Raw genomic sequence first — 20947 nt, 5'->3', positions numbered from 1 at the left:
TTGAGGATGGATCTAAATGCTGGATTTGCTCTTCATCCAGCCTCGTCTCCCCAAACCAGACTCTTTCCTTCATTTCTTTTTCAGAGACCTGTGTATACTTTTGAGAACATAACTAGAGTCTTGTACACACATGAAAATTATAAAAATGAGAGTGAGAGGAGACATATCCGCATCTATTGATGCATACTAATATTTTCTATTCTGGACTTATGAGGAAGGAGACAGACCCTTTGTGGCTGTAATTCAGGGTTTTTGTTGGTTATTTATTTATTTATTTTCAGTCATGTCTATCAGCAGAAATGAACCTGAAACAAACAATCTCTGAAATTCTTCTGAACACCTCATCTCATCTTGTGGCATTTCACTGAATAGCATCAAGCACAGACTTATATAGTCACAGTTAAAAATGCATCCCCAATAGGCTTTTAAGATAGATTTCAGTATGTGCTCCTCCAGTAGCATATATGCTGAAACTGGAATGATACAGAGATTAGCACAGCCCCTGTGCAAGGATGATACACAAATTCATGAAATTCAGGTTTCCCAGCAGGTGGTTAATGTCCCATGCCTGCCAATGTTTAAGAGTCATTTGGATAATGTCCTCAATAATATATCCTAATTTGACAGGCAGTTGGACTAGATGACCTTTAAGTCCCTTCCAACTGAACTCCTATCCTATCCCACCCCATCCTATCCATCTTTAAGTCCTGAAACATATAAATTCAAGGTGGCATAAAGTACATATAAATAACTCAAACAATCTGATGTATATTAATGACTTCTGGTACCTATTTTTAAAATACTTCTCTTCTCTACAAATAGAAAGACTGAATGGAAATTCATCGGGAACACCAAACTTTAATTTTGGAAACTCTCTAATAATGAAAGGGGACGAACATCATGCAGAAAACAAACAAACAAACTCAAACAGCAATCAACTTCTACGCAGTTGTATCTACAAAAAAATAAGATCTTATGTTTCATTGAAGGAAGGAGAATTGAGGAAAAGGCAACTCATCACAACAGTCTTTAAGTTTGGATCTAGTTTTCTTCACTTGCACAAAGCTGTTAAGTTGATGTACTAGTGCTAACCATAAACTACAAAAACAGGAAAACATAAAGAAGTTATTTCCACATCATCTACAGTTTGTTGGTTTATTGATTTCCTTTCCTCCTGCATCCCACATTTCATTTGAGTCATTTGCTTTCCATTTTAAAGGAACAGCCTTTCAAACACAGTTAATTTTACTAAGGCTTTAACACGCCATTGCCTAGTCAGTGTTATATTCATCTCAGGGATGCTGATGTTTACAAAGCAAGAGTATGGGACCAAATCCTGATTGCCCTACTCACACAGCCAGTTACGCTGATTTTAATAGCACTGTTAACATTGGCTTCTTACAGCTGTCAGCATGCCTTTCCAAAGAAAAGTCTTGTAATTCTTCCCCATTTCTAAAGGCAGAGTTTTTAAAAACTGCAGGCACATTGTTTTGTTCAGGCCCTGCTTTCAGTGAGTCAGACATTTTAAGGAAATCATAATGTCCCTAATTTGTGCATTTTCACTGTTAGCAACTGAATTAGAATATTCTAGAAAACCAGCAGGCTTTTCTTGTCGTCTGACTAAGCTCGCATGTTAGAGTTGTGTGCTTCTAGTCTAAATTTGTTTTTCCATGTGTCAAAATGGCTACTTCATCCTCAGTTACACAGCAGATCATGCCTTTCCTTCCACCTCACTCCTTCTCTTGCAGCCTTATCATCTTCACAGCTCCTTTTTTTTTCCTCATGTTTTGCAGTGAGGAAAATATAGAACATGGGGTAAAATGTAATATTCACCATTTACTTCACAGTGACATGCAGAACTACTCTGAAGTAGCCTGAAACAGAAGAGAATGGTTACTGGTAGAAATCAGGAAAATAAGTATTGAACTAAAGCAACGTCCATGTAGCATCTCTCCTGGATCAGATGGGGTTGTCTAGAATAGGACCCAAAGACTTATCCCTGTCCCTCACGCTTCTGTCTTTGCTTTGATTTCATTTCACAGACCTTGTATGTGTGAAACAGTTATTTGCTACATCTACAGCTTGTATTGATCATTCTATTCTGTGAGGCAGAATTGCAGCATTCTCTTCCTCATGTGAAATGCAACGATCAGGTGTAATCTGTGCCTCATGGAAGGATTTTCATGAGAAGCACAAATAAAACATGTTTTTCTTGGTTTGTGAGTCAGCTCCCTTTTGTATTAAACCCATCTTTCTCTCTTCTTCTAAGGAAGTACAATATTCAATTACAATTCAAGTACAATTCTCAAATAAAAAGCAATATTATTTTTAAATGTTTTTTTTTTTTTTTCTTGGCAAGTACAACTGTAATGAAAATAACCCCAAAACACAATTAGAAGTACCACTTTGAAGCAAGAGTAACAAACTGTCACAAGACATGATAAACACAAGACTGAAAGTAATTACAATACATACAGTGAAACTTTTCAGACTATTTTTAGCATTTATCACCTACACTGATATTACAGCGGAAGTATTCCAACCCTACACACTAAGAGAGGCAAGCCACTCTGAATATGCACTTATGTTTCTCTTCAGATACTCATGCATATTGAAGAAAGATGTTTTTTCAAGAATAGTTTCAAAATTTAGGGAAAAGATGTCCTCAGGAAAGATTCCCAGAAGCCAGTACTCACTGCAGGGAGATATGCTAAACTTAATTATCTAAAATGCAGTACTGATTTGCTGAGAGGTGAGTAGTACTGGAGCACAGTTAATTAGTACAGAAAAGCTCAAGGGGCTTCGCACCAATTTATATCACTTGGGTAAAGAGGCACACAGGCATTAAAGACTTCTTGGGTCACTGACGACACTCCTGGGCAATCACAATCACATCATATAATATAACTGAAACCACTGGTAATCTCTTTTAAATGTGATTTTCCAAGCACTTTTATATCCCTTCTCCCCTCCAAAAAAGCCTTTACATTTACAATCACTTTACCCACAGCATGTTTATATTCATTTGCTTTTAAGTCAGTTCTGTCCTTTAAGCTTCAAAAGCTCTTTCCTTTCTAGTCCTTATCCCCTCCTCAAGAGTACAGACAATACATCATATCCACCTTCAGTCTTTGTTTTTCTATTATAAGCAAGCCAAGTTCTTTTAGAACTGTCCCAGGAGATGAGCTTTCCATTCTCTTTTTATTCTAGTACATACTTTCTTCATCAGTTCTTGTTGGAAACTGATCTCTTCTCAAGGGTGGTGGACAGAATTTTAAGCAGTCTTCCACAGGTCTGACCAGTGTTTTGTATAATAACCTTAAAACTTCCCTTTCAGTGCCCAGAATTGCACACACCCTTTCTTCATCCATATCACAATGGTGAGTAAAAAACAAACACTGAATACTAAGCACTGAATTTCCCTCTCTCCTTCATTTTTACCTTATAATGTGATATGCTGTAACAGATGTTCTCATTAGTCTCTAGAGGCACAACTCCGTACTTTCTATTACATTATTCCCATTTTTATTGCTTCATTTATCAATGTTGGACACAACTGTGTGATATTCCAGTTCCACTTTTATGTTGACAATGTTTCCCAGGTTCTGCCATCAGCAAATTTTGTTAGCATGTATCTGCCTTTTTTTTTTTTTTTTTTTTTTCCTGCCGATGTTGTAAATTTATATATGCAATTCAAGGATAAAGCAACTAAACAACACAAACAAAACAAACAAACAAACCCCCCACACTTGTTAGATGTCTGTCATGGGGTTATCGCTAGATGTAAGTCCGTGACAGGGGGGCACAGGCCTCGGGAAAAGAGAAAAAGGAGAGACAAGGGAGCGAAGGGGAAAAAAATAAGAAAAGAAGGAAGGGTTTGCTGCACGACCTGTCCGGCTCCTGGCCACGCACTTCGGGAGAGGGAGAAGGGCAGAGAGCCAGCAGACAGTTTTAACAGGGAGAAAACACAATGGCAACGATCTGAGGAGGAACAGTTATTTTCTAAATGTAACCAAATCAAACAAAATGAGAGAGACAGGAGTACCCAAAGTAGGAGTCAAACCACGACAGTGCGAGGGAAGCACGTGCTTTGTTCTGTGGCGAGCTGAGACGGCCAGAGGCAGAGAGCGGCTGGGGTCCGGTCCAGAGTCCTACCCTTCTGCCATCTCGCGCCGAGTCCTCCGTGGATGCCTCCCCTCCCCACTGGGAACCCAAAATGCTGCAAATGGTGGTAACACGGAACCAGGACATGAACTCTTATACTGCCACTTTTCTGCATGATGTTCTGATGTGGAATACCGATAACAGAAATCACAAAACCACAACAGCACCTCTAATACATAATTATAGATAGATAGATAGATGCAACCTCTATGTAATTTCTGACTTCTCTTGTCAGTAGACATAATGCTCTAATTATGAAATCCTTTGCTTACTTCAAAAGTATTTTATACAGCCTCCTGAATTCTTTTGTCTTTGTGAGTATCTCCCCAGGAGGCCTCAAAATAGTGTACAGCAGTGACAGAGTCTAGAATACCAATTATATTTTCAAGTTAGATTGTACCGAATCTTTTGTAGCTCACATACTTTTAACAATAATTTACTCTTTCTTTCAATCATTCTGAAGTCCTGTATACTATCCAAGTTTGGTTTTTGTTTGCTTTGTTGTTATTGTTGTTGTTTCTGTGGTGTTGGGTTTTTTTTGTTTTGTTTTGTTTTGTTTTTTCTTTTATTTTCTTAAACAAAATATTTGTATTTTTCTCTCTTCTACCTGAGAACACTATTCTTGGCATATATATGTTTTAAGATTTTAATTCCTTGTTGTATCACAGTTTCAGGTGCCTGTTATTTGCTCTCTGAAGAATAGCTTACAGTTTGTTTCAGCCTGAGCTCAGAAACTGTACTACATTTTACTTTTAGTTTGGACGTATGTGTTTCCTTGGCAGTGTGTTTTTTTATCTACTGCTTTTTGCTCCTCAGTTCAAGCAACTGATGTTATTGAAACAAAGTATTAGTTCATCTCTGAATCATATCACTGTTTCCTTGACTGCAAGATTACTGCATAGCCACCTTTTGCTCCCTCTCTTGTTTGTACTTCAATATTATAAATGACCTTTGCCTATTTGTTTAACTTTCTCTGGCAAAGGTAACTTAATGTAACATTATCTACTCTGTTTTGAAAATTAACAAATGAAATCAGGAATTTGATGAGAGTATCTACATGTATCCATTCACACAGTACCAGTTATCAATCAGTGCTTGAATTCACGTCCAAACAGACCCAACACGAGGGAAACCACAACCCTGATAAGTTCTGTGAACAGAAAAGCTCAGTGACACAAGGAGCTAGTGGTCAGAATGGCAATTGTCTGGGGAAGCATGCTATCATAGTTTCACAGCCCTTTATCATCAGTAGGCTGCAGGCAGGTCATTCTTGAAGCTGAAAGCATTAGGAATCTCCTACCTGAGGTTTGCCAAAGGTTTTGTAGGAGCAAATATGTCAAGCATAGAATCCAAAGATCTGTCAATTAGAAGAATTACTTATATACACCTGAGACTACCTGCTTTTGAAAGTTGTAGGTGTTAACTGTAGGAAATGACTGAGTAGAACTGAGGTGAGGGGAAGCTGGACATGTGTGGGGCCAAGATACTTAGCTAATACAGCCTAGCATTTAAGGAGCAGAACTACAGCCAGCCTGAAGTTCAGCATTGTTCAAATTAGAGGTTTTGATCCATGCACGAGTGCAGTAGTACAGTACACGGGCTGCAACACTGCACTTCAGTCTTACTGTGTCTACGTTCCTATCAGTCCTCTCTTACTGTGAGAGAGATGCTCCTAATATGTACTTACCTGTAACTGAAAGACTAAGTTTTGGAAACTGTTAAGTCTTCCTTGACTTAAAAATCTCTATTTTATTTATTAAGCAACAGGAATACATTCTACACTATTTTTGGATACAGCATTGTCAGTGAATACACAGAGATCCTTCTTAATGTATTTTCCACCTCAGGCTGTTTGTTCTGCACAGATAACAGCACTGTTTCATGAGTGTGTTCAGCACCTGTTTTACAGAGGTTAGCTTTTACCTTCTTCAATACCTGTGGGAAATAAGCGGGAATGTTGGGCCTATCAATGAGCAAAGCTTATTTGGGAATGTGGTCTAATACAGAGGATTGTATTACTAACATTCCCACTTCATCTCAAGGGAAAATTTATCTGCTGTGTTGAAAACTTAGATTTCCAGTCAATATAAATTAAAATATGTATTATATTGATCTTTCTCAAGTAGTATATGCTGTTTTTGTTTCTTTTCTGCAAATTAATGCTATTTCTCTCCTGATCTTCAGAAGTCATAGAATCATAGAATCATAGAATCACAAGGACCTACAAGATCATCTAGTCCAACCACCCTCCCACCGTAGCTAAAACAAACCCCTACACCATATCTTGTATCTCTTCATCCAGACGCCTTCTGAACACTGCCAGGGACAGCAACTCCATGACCTCCCTGGGCAGCCATTCCAGTGCCTGACCACTCTCTGAGAGAAAAAGTTCTTTCTTACGTCTAATCTAAACCTCCTCTTGCACAGCTTGCGGCCATTTCCTCGGGTTCTGTTTGTTGCCTGGGAGGAGAGGCCAAGACTCCTCATCACAGCCTCCCTTTAGGAAGTTGTAGAATGCAATGAGGTCTCCCCTGAGCCTCCTCTTCTCCAGGCTAAACAATCCCAGCTCCCTCAGCTGATCTTCATAAGTCTTGTGCTCCAGACCCCTCACCTGCTTCATTGCCCTTGTCTGGACACATTCCAGGGCCTCAGTGTCTTTTCTGTAGTGAGGAAACCAAAACTGAACACAAGATGCGGTCTCATCAGTGCTGAGTACAGGGGGACGATTGCCTCTCTGCTCGTACTGGTCACACTATTTCTGGCCACTGGCCCTCTTGGCCACCTGGGCACACCGTCACCTCATGTTCAGCTGAACATCGATCAGTACCCCCAGTTCCTTTCCTCTTCACAGCCCTCCAGCCTCTCAACCCCAAGTCTATAGCATTGCATGGAGTTACTGAGGCCATAGTGCAGGACCCAGCATTTGGCCTTGTTGATCCTCATCCCATTCACCTCAGCCCAGGAATACAGCCTATCCAGATCCCTCTGAAGGGCCTCCCTACCCTCAGGCAGATAGACACTACCTCCCAGCTTGGTATCATCTGCAAACCTATTGACAGTACACTCAGTCCCCTCATCTAGGTCATCAATTAAGATATTAAACAAGATGGACCCCAGTACTGGTCCCTGGGGGACACCACTTGTAATGGGTTGCCAGCTGGACTTAACTCCATTCTTTCTATTTTCCTCTTTCCTAAAACATTCAGTAATAGAAGAAAATAATTTATATTTAGCCAGAATGCTTCAGCAAGCAACTGTACAATTTTCAAATGTGCTAACAAACCTTCACTTGGTTCAGCATGGGCGAGATCTTGTGTTCATAGTGGTTCACTGACCATGCATGCATGTGCTCTCTAACCCTGTATCAGAAAGCAGAGCTGTGCAAAGTTGTGTGGGAGACAGGAGAAAGGATTTTAGTGCAAAACCCTTCTCCAACAGGCAAACCACTTTAAAACAGCTTTTGCCATTTGGCAGAATGGGTCTTGTACTACTTGTCACCCTATATCCCTGCCTGCAGAACCCAGTGGCACCACTCACTGCAGTGTTGGTTCAGCAGCAACAGAAATCTCAATGTGCAGTGCATTAGATCTCTCCCTCACTGCACATGGGCCTACCCTTTGCACACTCTCCTACCTGGACTCAGACCCCACAACATTATTTCTTCCTGGAAGAAACCTACTGACTACTGCACTTCATTTAGATAACAAACAACACAGGTTCCCATTTCCCGTTAATATGAAAAAACAGAGTTTTTCATATTAATTATTTCAAACATGAATTTCCTCCTTATGTATCAGTAGCAATTATTACCCATCTCAACAATGACTATTTCATCTTGAGAATATGGTCTTGAAAAGAACAGAATAATATTCTGATTTAAGAACCCTGCTAGCATCATTAGCGTTACTAGTTTACATGAGTAATATGAACATCATATTTTATAAAGAGCAATATTTCTTGCGTCCCCCTCTGGCAAGAACATACGTTAAAGGGGAAAAAAATAAAATAAAATAAATGGTGTCAGAACAGATAAGGACCTTTTTGGAGATCTATTGCATTATATATGTTAATGGAAAATATCAGTTCAATAAAAAGACACTAATACTGATTTACTTTATCAAGCATCTAGTGAAAATGAAATGAAAATTAAAATAAAAGTATCAGGCATACAGCAAATAATTTAATTTCTAGCATTTCTACACAAACACTGTTTTCTTTCTGAAGTTGTGTTTCACTTTCCTAAGCCAGAAGAAAAGTGTCTAGGTTACACAGGTTATTTGGTATCAATTTCAGTTTACTTTAAATGAAAATGACCCAAAGCTTTACAAGGGGAACACAATGTTTGCTATTGATCAAGAAGAGAAAATGCTTCATTTACCTTTTTGTTCAAGGCCAAAATAAATCTTTTTAAGTCTTACTGCACAAGTTTTTAATATGTAAAGACAGTCTACTGTAGGTTGAAATACCTACTCTGATGAATCAATCATCCTACATCCATGTTTCTCCCTCTTCTCTGCCTATTTTGTTGCCATTCTGTTTGGATCATCTGTTTGTTTCCTCTCCTTCTTGATATTGTTAATTATTTTGCTCCTTTGTCTCTGCTTGAGGATAGATCCTGGGAGCAGAGGAGAAATTGGTCAGCCTGAGAATAAGGTGTATTTGTGCTTGCAGCTGTGTTGCACTGCAGCCAGCTACTTGAAGACTGCACATGTTCCCGTGCCTTCCCCACCTCCCTTCCCCCTCCCAATACAATTCACTCCACTCTTGCTCCAGTACCCTGTAGTCAAGTCCTGCAAGAACAAATCCTTCTCTTGTCCCTTCTTCACTATTCCCCTTTTTATTAATTTATTCATTCCACTGTGAGCAGCCCAAGAAGACGGACATGAACTCAAAAGTCAATTTTGATGAATACTAATTCAATGTTGTTTTGTTGCTTTTTTTTTTTTTCCCCAGAAGATACTAATTATATCCATTCCCTGTTTTGTGATGAAGTTTCATGCGAAGTTTTTAGAAATCTCACACAACTGATTAACAAAAAGGTCTTCAAGTTTTTTTTGTTTTTTTTTTTTTGTTTGTTTGTTTTTGTTTTTGTTTTTTCTTTAATGAGTTACAAGAACAGAAGAACAACAAGCTACAAGTGATGTCTTTGAACTCTTCTGTTTTGACTATTCAGGAAGACTTCTCAGTTCTGCACTAAACTAGTGTGTCTATTATGAAGAGGTGGCTACAGCCTTTTTGAAAAAGATCCACAGCACAGATGCAATGGCTGTGGGTGCAGCAACACTAAAGACACTGCACAGCCAGAGCCTTAAGGCATTTCATAATGAAGGTAAAATTAGTGAAGCAGTTCTTTTGACTTCTGTAGGACTTCAATTTTCCAAATATGACAGCACACTCTGTGATTTATTCCTCCTATTCAAATTCATTGTAAACTTCTGCAAATATGCCAGGAGTAAGGCTTTCATTTCAGGATAAAGCCAGACTCCTGTCTCAGCTTTTTTCTTTTTCTTTTTCTTCCTCTCTCTCTCCTTTTTTATTTTTTATTTATATATCTATAATTCACTGAAAGAATCAGTATATGATTGAAATGGAAGGAATGGGTGAAAACTACAAAACCTTTTGCTATGAATATGTGTTATCAGATTGCTGCTGTACTCTCATTGCTCTTCTGCAGTGAGTAGGAATAAAAAAAAAAATTCTTCTGTGCTCAAAATTCAGAGTGAACAGAATTTTATCTTTCCATTATCACCATTCTTTTACATACTTCGTATACTCCATATCTATGAAGTTTCTTCAACAGATGTTCACAGTGCTTGAAAAACAGAGCTGGGTTTGGTTGTTTTTTTTTTTGGTGTGTGTGTACACAGTAATGCAGAAATACTTTCACTGTTTTCTTTTAACCTTTTACAAACAGCTTGTAGACCAGTAATTTTAGAAAGCAAAGAGCTAGATCCAAGAGTATCCTTGGATCATGCACTGAGGATGCGTCACTCCCTGCTCTGCTGCATCTCCTATCAACTTCACAGAAGTTGACTCTTAGACTGGACTAAACTCAGTTATTAAAATATATATATTCTCACAACATAGTCATTCAAACTCTATTTCCTGCTTTACAGAAAAGTCCTATACTCGTTAAAATTACTCTAAATTTCAAAACAGAATCTTTTGTTAGGCTTCACCCTACTTCCTTGGGGCAAAGGAGACCACTGGCTTTCACTATGGCTTTGGTTTCTTTCCTGGACCTGTTAGTTAATGTGGCTTTCTACAATATTATCCCTGTGAAAGGATGAACTCTCACTTCTCAAACACATTTCCCTTCATCTTTCTTCACTCATAATCTGGAGACCAGCCCGTGACAATACCATCAACCCTTATCTGCGTGATGTTCCCCTTTTTTGAGGAATGACTGACACATACTGCTGCCTCATGTAGAAGTACAATGCTAATCCTGGGAAAAGCTAGAGATATTTTTGCTTACAGCTCTAATCTTTTAGAGAGTTTTAAATCAACAGTGCACTTATTTATGCCAATTCAAGCTTCCTTCTCAATTTAAGAATTTTCAGTTAAAGTATGGAACTCAACATTGACTTCATTTTCTTGAATTATCAAATGCTTAGTAAAATCGAAATAAAGTAGTAATCCATGCACATTTTTTTTTTCTTGACAAACTAATTATTTCATAGATTTGAAAAAGTTTTCATTTTATACCCAGATAAATGATTAAAATGGTCACAACAGTTTCACCTATCTGTATGACTTAATTTTGTAAAACAGCTTTATCTCAGCCAGTGTCTTATGAGATCTATTTTAGATCTCAAAATCCTGTTCTCAAAACTATTCATAATTCATTACGTATTTCATATAATGTACAAAGAAACAAATGGTTTGATTCTTTCTTGTTTCAATGAGAAATTTTTTAGATTTTTCTTATGGATTCATCTTAAATTTTTCAGAACAGTTGTAAACAATATAAAAAGCTATTGCCATCTGGACACCTTATAAATAATATATTGATACTTGATTTTAGAAGTGCTGCTGCTAAGCAATTATGTTGCTTTTATCATTGGGGGTGGGGGAAAAGATAAGACTGTTTTTGAAGATGATAGGGGCTGGATTAGGGAATCACGCACCATCAAAGCAAATCTGTACTTAAAATACCATAAGTTAATTTAATATTCCAATTTCAACCTCAGCAAATCAAAGTTCAAGCTAACTCATTTTCACTACTTTTTGTCCAAATATCAGAGATCATCTGGCTTTCTGTTTCTTCCCCTTTGTCCTTACCATTATGCAGGTACTACACAAGAAGTGAAATGAAGCAGGTTAAAAAAATGTTACTATGGAAAACAAAAACAACAACAACAACAACAACAAAAAACAACAACAACAAAAACAAAACAAAACAAAACAAAACAAAAAAAAAACACAAAGAACTAGAGTTCTCAGACATTAGGAGGTGCAATTTTTTTATTTTTTTTTCTCAATTCCAAAATATTTGAGTAGAAAATTTCAAAAGCAGGGGGGATACTTGAGAACAGAAAATAAACTGGCCAAGCAACCACACAGTGCCTTTGAAAGTCTACTCCTTGTCCTGAAAATTGGATTCAGTATTTGAATAAAGATGTTTCTAAATGCCCAAGTTTTCATTTTAGGGTAGTGATAAAGAGGTAGAAAAGAAATTAAAATTTTCACTAAAAGATACATTTCTATATTATTCTGTCTTTATTCTGCAGGTGAAGCATGACTTCACTTCTCACTAAAAACTAAAACTAGCTGCCAACTACATCTTCAAGATTAGCAATGACTGGCCTATTTCTGTTCTACTTACACATAAGCTGTCATCTAGTATTAATAACCAAACTCCAGATCTTAGATTGCATAATAAAAGTGTTCTCATTGAACATAATAACTTGCATCCAAAATGAAATTCATATATTGTTTAAAAACAGCTTCAGTGATAAAATTATAATATCAGCTTAGAGTAGATGTCACCATCTGGCTGCCCTCACTGGTATCTCTATGAGACCACTTAAGTCGCCTGGCTGGTTTCTGCACAGAAAGTACTAAGAATGAAACACAAGAGATTACTGTAGTATTGTATTAAAATTAAGGTGTTTGCCTTCACTAAGTTGAACAATAATTATAAAAAGTAGACGAAATAAATGAACAGATGACTTTAATTTAATGAATACTTCATTCTCTTCTTCCTCGAGCAGGAAAAACAAACAAACAAAAAAAAATAATATTTAATATTATCAGTATTTAATATAATTTAATATCCATCTGGCAGTATCTATATGTTTTATTTCTTTTTTACACACAGATTAAAGTTATTCTTCCTACCCTTAAAATCTTGATCTGCTATAGAGCTGATATCTTTTCCCCTTTTTCTTTCTTTGTACTTATTTTATTTTTTTTCCAGGTAGTTTTTCCTAGAACAGCTTATTAGATCAATATTTAGATCAGTTGGTTTTCCATTTTCTTGATTTGGAAGCAGAACTCTCCTGACCTAGTATTTGTTGTGCTGATGGGTGATTACTATTGTAAAATGGCAACATTAGAGAAATGTAAAATTGACTTGGAACAATCAGGAAATCTAAAAAGAAAATAGAAGAACTAAAGCTACAACTTTGTATATAACTGTCTTGAAAATCAAAAAGCCTCTACTGAATTAAGGATTAAGGCAGGAAAATTGAATGTCAAGTTTAAAAAGAAACTAAAAGATTTGCCCAAACAAAACAACACTTTGACCATGTATTTCAGGTAAAAGTTCTTAGCAGGTCTTCATGATCTCAGAATACAGGTTTGTATCCAGTTATAAGGTGCCAGATAAAATTACATACAGACATATGCATACAGGCACCCACACATATACACATAAATATCTGTTTTCTTCAGTATGTGTATTCTTCTGTCTGTCCTTCCATACGAATAGTTCCCTTTAAAATCCATTAGAGAAGGGAAATATTATCAACTGCCTTGACTTGTATTTCTTTCTCAGCAAAATGTTCTCTTATTTACCCTAGCTATACAAGATGTAAATTTTCACAGAGTCCTTCTCTTGGGACCCATATTTCAATTACGTAGGATGGGTTATTGAACCTATTCACTCCACACAGCAGCTCTAAGAGATGGGATGGTGCTTCTCTGTTACTTTATTTATTTAATTATTCTCTAAGCTCTTCCAATTCATTGTTAATTCTTAAAAGCATTCTACACTGTTCTGTAAAACTGGTGATTCATACTCAAAGACACTAAAATAAAACTAGAAGAAAAAGTAATAATAAGCATACAGAACTTTATAATAAAAGTAGGATCTATACAGGCTTTTTATCTGAAGGAAATAGAATACCTGGAAAAAATTTTTATATGGCTCCCCAAACCAAATGGCATTTTGCTTTCCATTTTCATTCTGAGCTTGCTGGAGGCTGTGTATATCATATGCTGGTTACACTAACAGAAGGAAACAGTATTTTCTGGCATTCACTCTCTCAAGCTAGCCAGTCTGACAAGAATACTCCTAAGTTAATAGTAGAAAATGATTTGAATTATGAAACAATTTTACTTTCTTCTCAATATTACTACTTGTGGTAAGTCCTACTCCTATTTCAATTACTGTCTTTCAAGACTTCTTCAAAGATTTTAGCAGACAATTTACACTTTACTGTCTATCACATTGTGATGGTCAGTGAAAATTTATTCAGTTACAAACTGCCAAAGGCTGATAGTATGAGAAAAACCTTTCTCTCAAATATCCAGACAGCTACAGAAATACAGATCTGTATTAATTAAAATTTCCAAGGCTGAGAAGTACAATGCATCTGCCAAGTACAGTTTGTTATGGAGCACAGTAAACTGTGCTCAATTTTCCAGTATTTTTGGTAAGAAAAGACAAAACTACTGTAGCCATCTAGCTTTGGAAAAATAAACAGAAATCTTTCTGAATCAGTAATATATTATTTTCATTCAGCCTTTCTCTATAGATGTAATCGTTCTGTTTACAAAAATGACTCCTATAACATAATATTCATTCATCCGCTGTACCGTAATTAGAATTAATTCCCCTGATCTTTTCTGCTCTCTTCTCATATTTATTAGTCCTTTTACAAGACATCTTAAGGTTAGTGCCCGTATGGGTATGTCTTCTGGTTGTGGTATATGGATGCTGCTGTGGTCCTTCCTGGCTTGCATCTTCCATGATACGTAAGATTACAAGTAACCAGTGGATTTTATTGGGATCTATCTTCATTTATTATGCTTTAAAACACAAAACTACCACAGCACATGAAAACAAACAAAAAAACACCATTATAGCCAACACATAAATTTGATAAAACAGGAACCGTGTCTGTTTTTGAGAAGAGATGCAATCAAGATATACTGCATCCAGAAAATATCTTATTACATAAAAGAATCTTTAAAACAAAAACAAAGGTCATATTTAAGTCATCTTTTTTTTTGCCTTATCAAACCTATAAATACTTACTACAGTTAATCCACTACTACAGTTAGGTTAATCAAGGAGAGTCCTTAAATATGTTTACATGTTTTGCTGTATCAGGATATGTGGCTGTAAACAACAGAGACCAGCAGTCTCCACAAGGACAGTTACACACTACAGCAATGAGTGTGAAAACAGTGCAGTCTTTACTGACTTGTACTGGATCAGACCAGGTGCATTTTTTCCACACCTGTGCTCACAGTCAGTTCTGCATGGTAAATTCTTGTACATGATTGATATGCCAGTTGCCTTTAAAATAATCATCAGAAAGTCATCAATACTATCATCTATCTACCACCACTATACATATTCAGGTCACCCAACCTTGCCATGCCCGTAAAACCAAGATTCTTAATAGACACAAAACACATTAGTGTCATAGTTTAGCCATTTGTCTTTAAAAAATATCAGTTGGCGGGCTGGCATTGATCTTGATAGAAGCATTTAAGAATATCATCCAGGGTTGATGGTCAAAAAAATGGATAGTAGTGTTGTCCATCCACAGCATTTTTCTTATGTATATCTCATGTGCTACATTTTTGATATCTGAAACTGTAATTGGCTTGCAGTTCTAAGGTCAACATTCTGATCAGTGCATTTGTCCTTGAGGTTCATTCGTAGGTAGAATACTTACCAATGACTTATGCAGATGATTCTTCAAATACAGGACAACTTCAAAACACAGCTATTGCCAGAGATAACCTTCAGGAGTGAAGAAAAAAGGTTGTGAAAAAGGAGAATCTGCAAATTTTACAAGACCATTAAGGGCTAGTTTGCCTTTATTCCCATCAAAGTCAATCCTGAGACATCCTGAAATACTCTCTATATAAACATGCTCCTGGATTACAACAACAGAACTGTAATACAACACCCAAGAGTCTGTAAAGTGGAAGATAGAAAATATCTTCACAAATATGCAGATATCAGGAGCCACAAGGTGGTAGCAGATTATATATGCATAATCCTGTTGTTTTATATGAGTAGGGATATAGGGAACAGAATTTATTTCTTTTGACAGCAGAATACAAGATCTTGTTCATTCCTTTTCTCTAAATCATTTTAGAAAAATTCCTTTGTCTGGTACTCTGCTGTTTTCCCTCACTCTTTTCATTTCCTTCCTTCCTTCCTTCCTTCCTTCCTTCCTTCCTTCCTTCCTTCCTTCCTTCCTTCCTTCCTTCCTTCCTTCCTTCCTTCCTTCCTTCCTTCCTTCCTTCCTTCCTTCCTTCCTTCCTTCCTTCCTTCCTTCCTCCCTTCCTCCCTCCCTCCCTCCCTCCCTCCCTCCCTCCCTCCCTCCCTCCCTCCCTCCCTCCCTCCCTCCCTCCCTTCCCTTCCCTTCCCTTCCCTTCCCTTCCCTTCCCTTCCCTTCCCTTCCCTTCCCTTCCCTTCCCTTCCCTTCCCTTCCCTTCCCTTCCCTTCCCTTCCCTTCCCTTCCCTTCCCTTCCCTTCCCTTCCCTTCCCTTCCCTTCCCTTCCCTTCCCTTCCCTTCCCTTCCCTTCCCTTCCCTTCCCTTCCCTTCCCTTCCCTTCCCTTCCCTTCCCTTCCCTTCCCTTCCCTTCCCTTCCCTTCCCTTCCCTTCCCTTCCCTTCCCTTCCCTTCCCTTCCCTTCCCTTCCCTTCCCTTCCCTTCCCTTCCCTTCCCTTCCCTTCCCTTCCCTTCCCTTCCCTTCCCTTCCCTTCCCTTCCCTTCCCTTCCCTTCCCTTCCCTTCCCTTCCCTTCCCTTCCCTTCCCTTCCCTTCCCTTCCCTTCCCTTCCCTTCCCTTCCCTTCCCTTCCCTTCCCTTCCCTTCCCTTCCCTTCCCTTCCCTTCCCTTCCCTTCCCTTCCCTTCCCTTCCCTTCCCTTCCCTTCCCTTCCCTTCCCTTCCCTTCCCTTCCCTTCCCTTCCCTTCCCTTCCCTTCCCTTCCCTTCCCTTCCCTTCCCTTCCCTTCCCTTCCCTTCCCTTCCCTCCCTCCCTCCCTCCCTCCCTTCCTTCCTTCCTTCCTTCCTTCCTTCCTTCCTTCCTTCCTTCCTTCCTTCCTTCCTTCCTTCCTTCCTTCCTTCCTTCCTTCCTAAGTTGTAACAAACTCTAACATGGTTGTATGTTCAAAGTTTAACTATATTTTTATCCTTTCAACAATGCACAGACTGCTGAATTTCATCTGCTGTTTTAAGTTAGAGATAAACTTACAGGAAAAAAAAAAATCGTAAGTTATATAATGCATTGTTGATTGTTGTAAGTAGTAGTGAGGCCTACAAAAAATCATCTCATGAAGTCATAAAACTGAATGCCACAGTTATAATTCACAGATCATAGTCCATAGTAAAAAATGGTTTCCATCGTCAGTGGACAACTGCAGAACACCTGCTGCTTAATTTTGTATGCACACACACTGATGGTTTACAGCTACTGTAAAAGGAACATATTTCAGTACATTTTCCTAATGCATCAGCATGACATACTTCAGTACACTGCAGCCATGTTTTCTCTGGCTGCTTGTCGCACTTTCTGTGAGAAGGCTGGAGCAGAAACACACACTGCTTTTTAAAATTCTATTTTATTTAACCCAGTTACCCAGTATTTCATAAAACTCTGTTGATGCTAAGGACCTTGGTCACTGACCTGAGCACAGTCATCAATCACAAAACCAAAGTCAGAAGGTAGGGAAAGTAAAAAAAACAAAAAAACAAAAAGAAGCTAAGAGCGTGGATGTAGAAATGCTAGAAAATAAATTGCTCAGGAGATCATTTTCATGAAATTGTGTCAAAGGCACTGTAAACAACTGGAAAATACAACAAAAAACAAATACTAGTTCACTGCAAATAAATCAATGCTGAAGTTATCATAAAGTCAATGGTAGCACTAATAAGCAGAGTCTAGCTGGTATAGATTTGCTTGCAATTAATTCACAAGGAATTCTTGAAATAGAATTAAATGTTGAAACAGAACACAAAGCCAAAGATATTCTTAGTACAAAAGTAAAGCATACCTAAATATTTTTTATCTTCAAAGCCAGTTGAAAAGACAGCAACTAAAGAAACATTACAACCTTTTTATCTTTTTTTTTTTTTTTTTTTTTTTTTTTTTTAACAATATGAAAACAGCATTAAGACTTTATATGCTGTAACACACTTAGGAATGATCTGATGTCTCCAGTACAACAAAATTAAATATGAAAAATCATGCTGCAATTATAGCTCGAGCTGAATCAGCCTGTCAAAGGTGAGATAATGGTCCTGAGCTAGGCAGCACACGAGCAGTACATACTGCCTCTAGACCATTATCCTGCTATGATATTAGACATCTTAAGTGCTAACCTCTGTATCTGAGTCATAACAATGCCAGCAATGTTTCACTTCTAGCACTTCAGCAAAACTACATTACTGTTCCCCATTTTCTGATCACAGTGTTGTATTATTAAGGCATGAAATGAGAAGAATTGCAGAAGTAAATGTTGTAATTACAGGGGGTTACACTAATTTTCAATCACTGAACTTTTCAGAATATCTTGGTCAGGTGAGGCTGTTATTTAATTTATTTATTTATTTATTTTACTCCACACATAACACATTTTCTGAAATAAGAAACTTCTATCAGTGTCAGAGAATTATTTTCAGCATCTTATAATAAAAACATTATGAACTATTTATTGCAATCATTTCCCACAATCCTCAAACTACTGGAGGCAGATACAGCCATTATTTTTTATCACAATCAATAGGAGGAGCACATCCATCCCCACCAGGAGAAATAAGATTTCTCTTGTAGGGAGATGAAGACATTTTCAAATTCAATCCATTTTTCCTTACTAGCTCTGTTCTTATTCTCCCTCCTAACACCCACTAGTGCAACTACTCTACACACACAGACACACACACACACACGAAGCATTGTAGCTTCCCCATTTTAACACATGATAACAGCCACAAAAGAAGTCAAAACAAAACCAAGCAACCCAGTATCTAAATGGTTAAAATTAACAACTAACTTTCTCATTACATAAAAGACATAATGGTAACCTAGAGAGTTACATTTATCCCTACTGGATTAACTCAAAATTCTCTAAACTTTAAACTGAAGTTGTACCAACATTTCCAGCACCTTCTTTCTGGGATTTTGTTTGGGAATATTTTATATTTTATTTATTTAATAATTTATTTATTTATTGGTGCTGTTAGTCCCATCTCCTTTAAATTGCATTTTTACAATTTCTCAGTTTCAAACGAACTCATTACTAAAATCAGCAACATCATTTACGTCAATGTCCCCTGAAGTAGTATCATGAAATAAACCATAAAGACTTACTCAGATACAAGATAACCAACTAATAATGACATTTTACTTTTCATTGCAAAGCTTTAATTGAAGCAGAACAGTTTTTCCTCTTCTAAGACTGATCCCCACATTTTAGGAATCTGATAAACAACTGGATCCATTTAAATTTAGATGTAAACAATATTATGCATTTGTATATGGCAAATAAAGTAATGATGTGAATGCTGTTGTTTGTGGCACGCTTATGACCTGAATGCTATCTAAACTTCAAGTTCAGTCCACAACCTGAGGCTACGCTACTGTTCACAAAATCTTATCATAAGACCTTTTAAGCTTTCATTCTTGTAAACAAAGCAAGTATTTAATGATCTGTAGTCTCAGCAGAGCTTTCCAATAACATTGTGCCCATTAGCAATCACTATTCCCCATGGTAGGATGATTCTCCAACTCTGTTGATAGAATTGCAAAATCTTTGACAGAAGTAAATGCCTTTACAATACTGCAAGTCTCATTATTTTTAAGAGCCTGTCAAACCACAGAACAACTCTTTCAGTATCCAAAGGCATCAAGAAGTGTATCATGGACCCTTGCTCAGAAGGTTTATAAGCTACAGCTTGCTGTGTTTCTTACAGCATTATTATGAGCTCTTAAAGCTGTTTTATGTGAAGCCTTACTTGCAAAACTTACTTTGCAAAAGAATGTAGAGGAAAAAGTGGGGAGTATTTCCAAAAATCTTGTTAACTACATGAGAGAGTACTTAGATCAACTCAAATTCCTTGAAATCCAAACTTCCCTCCCCCATCCCCCTCCATCTAGTGTGTTTTTTCAAAGATCAAATCATCCAATTAAATCATAGTTACCCAAATAATCTGGTTGAAGAAACTAAATTTCCTTAGACTCAAGTTTTAAGAGTATTTTCTGCTAAGAATACAGTTTTCATCTATTTTCTGTCTCTGTTCCTTAAGAACTTTGTGAAGTATTTCAGAGAAGCCACAAAGTACACAGTAAACTTGTTTCCACTCTTCATACTCTGCAGTGTTTAATATTTGATCTATCCTGACTGTAAACAGGACACAGATGTTATCTGACAGAATTTCTAGTCCTATGCCTTTCTGATTCTGGAGAACACAGAGTTCTTGAATTTTCTCTTGAAATATGCAGATATGTACGCAATACTTCCAAGATGGTAAATAAAGCTTTTCCTTCCAGTTTTGTTTGTTTTTTATTTGGAATGCTTCTTCTTGTAGATACTAGCATTTCACAGTGTCTTTCTTCAAATTATCAACATGTACCATTTATGCACCTAAATCTAACAAGGCTATGCCCACCAGATAATCCCATTTGGGTTTCAGTGCACAATCTTTCGTGTCCATGGCATAATCTGGACACTGCTCCTCCTTGAGCTCCTATCTTTGATCTCACATGGATCTGTTTTTTCACCAGTATGTTGCAATCGAGTTCAATCTGTGTTAGTTCTGTCATGAATCATCTTGAGTTTTATGACAATTGAAACAAACAGATGAATACAAAGTTCCTGAAAATATGAATTTACCTAGCCCAAATAATACAGTAAATAATTATATCTCACATATGACTGCAGAGCCTGCAGCTGCAAAATACTGAGCAGCAATTAATAACTGATTGTCCTCTGTAGAATGAGAGAGGACCAGACAGCATTTAATTAGCAGTGTTTATCAGGTGCAGCATCCTCAGCTAAGAGAGATAGTGTTGAAGAACTGTCCCTTTAATTTGTTCCTTTAGAGGTTGCAGCTGCTTTTTTAACTCATCATGCATGTGTTCACCAAGTTTCATCAGGTATTCTGGATTTGTTATTTCTTACACCATTATATTTATTCTATCTCACTTTCAAAGCTACTTTATTTTATTCATGAGTGAATAACTGACCAGTCTGAGAAATGTATGATTTTCTTTGCCATAACTACAAATGTCATGATTTATCTGTATATTTCAAGTTTTAATTGTTTCCTGAACTCTTTTCTTCTCTCCTCACAATTCAGACAAATTCCTAACA

At 37.3% G+C, this 20947-nt stretch overlaps 1 pseudogene; it reads left to right on the top strand.

Moving 5' to 3' along the window:
* The first annotated feature begins 444 nt into the window (after positions 1-444).
* Positions 445-542, top strand: LOC140249263 (U6 spliceosomal RNA; annotated as a pseudogene).
* The last annotated feature ends 20405 nt before the right edge of the window (positions 543-20947 follow it).

Source organism: Excalfactoria chinensis, chromosome 2 (assembly GCF_039878825.1).
Source record: "Excalfactoria chinensis isolate bCotChi1 chromosome 2, bCotChi1.hap2, whole genome shotgun sequence".
Taxonomy (NCBI): Eukaryota; Metazoa; Chordata; class Aves; order Galliformes; family Phasianidae; genus Excalfactoria; species Excalfactoria chinensis.
This window is presented reverse-complemented; position numbering and strand designations above follow the sequence as displayed.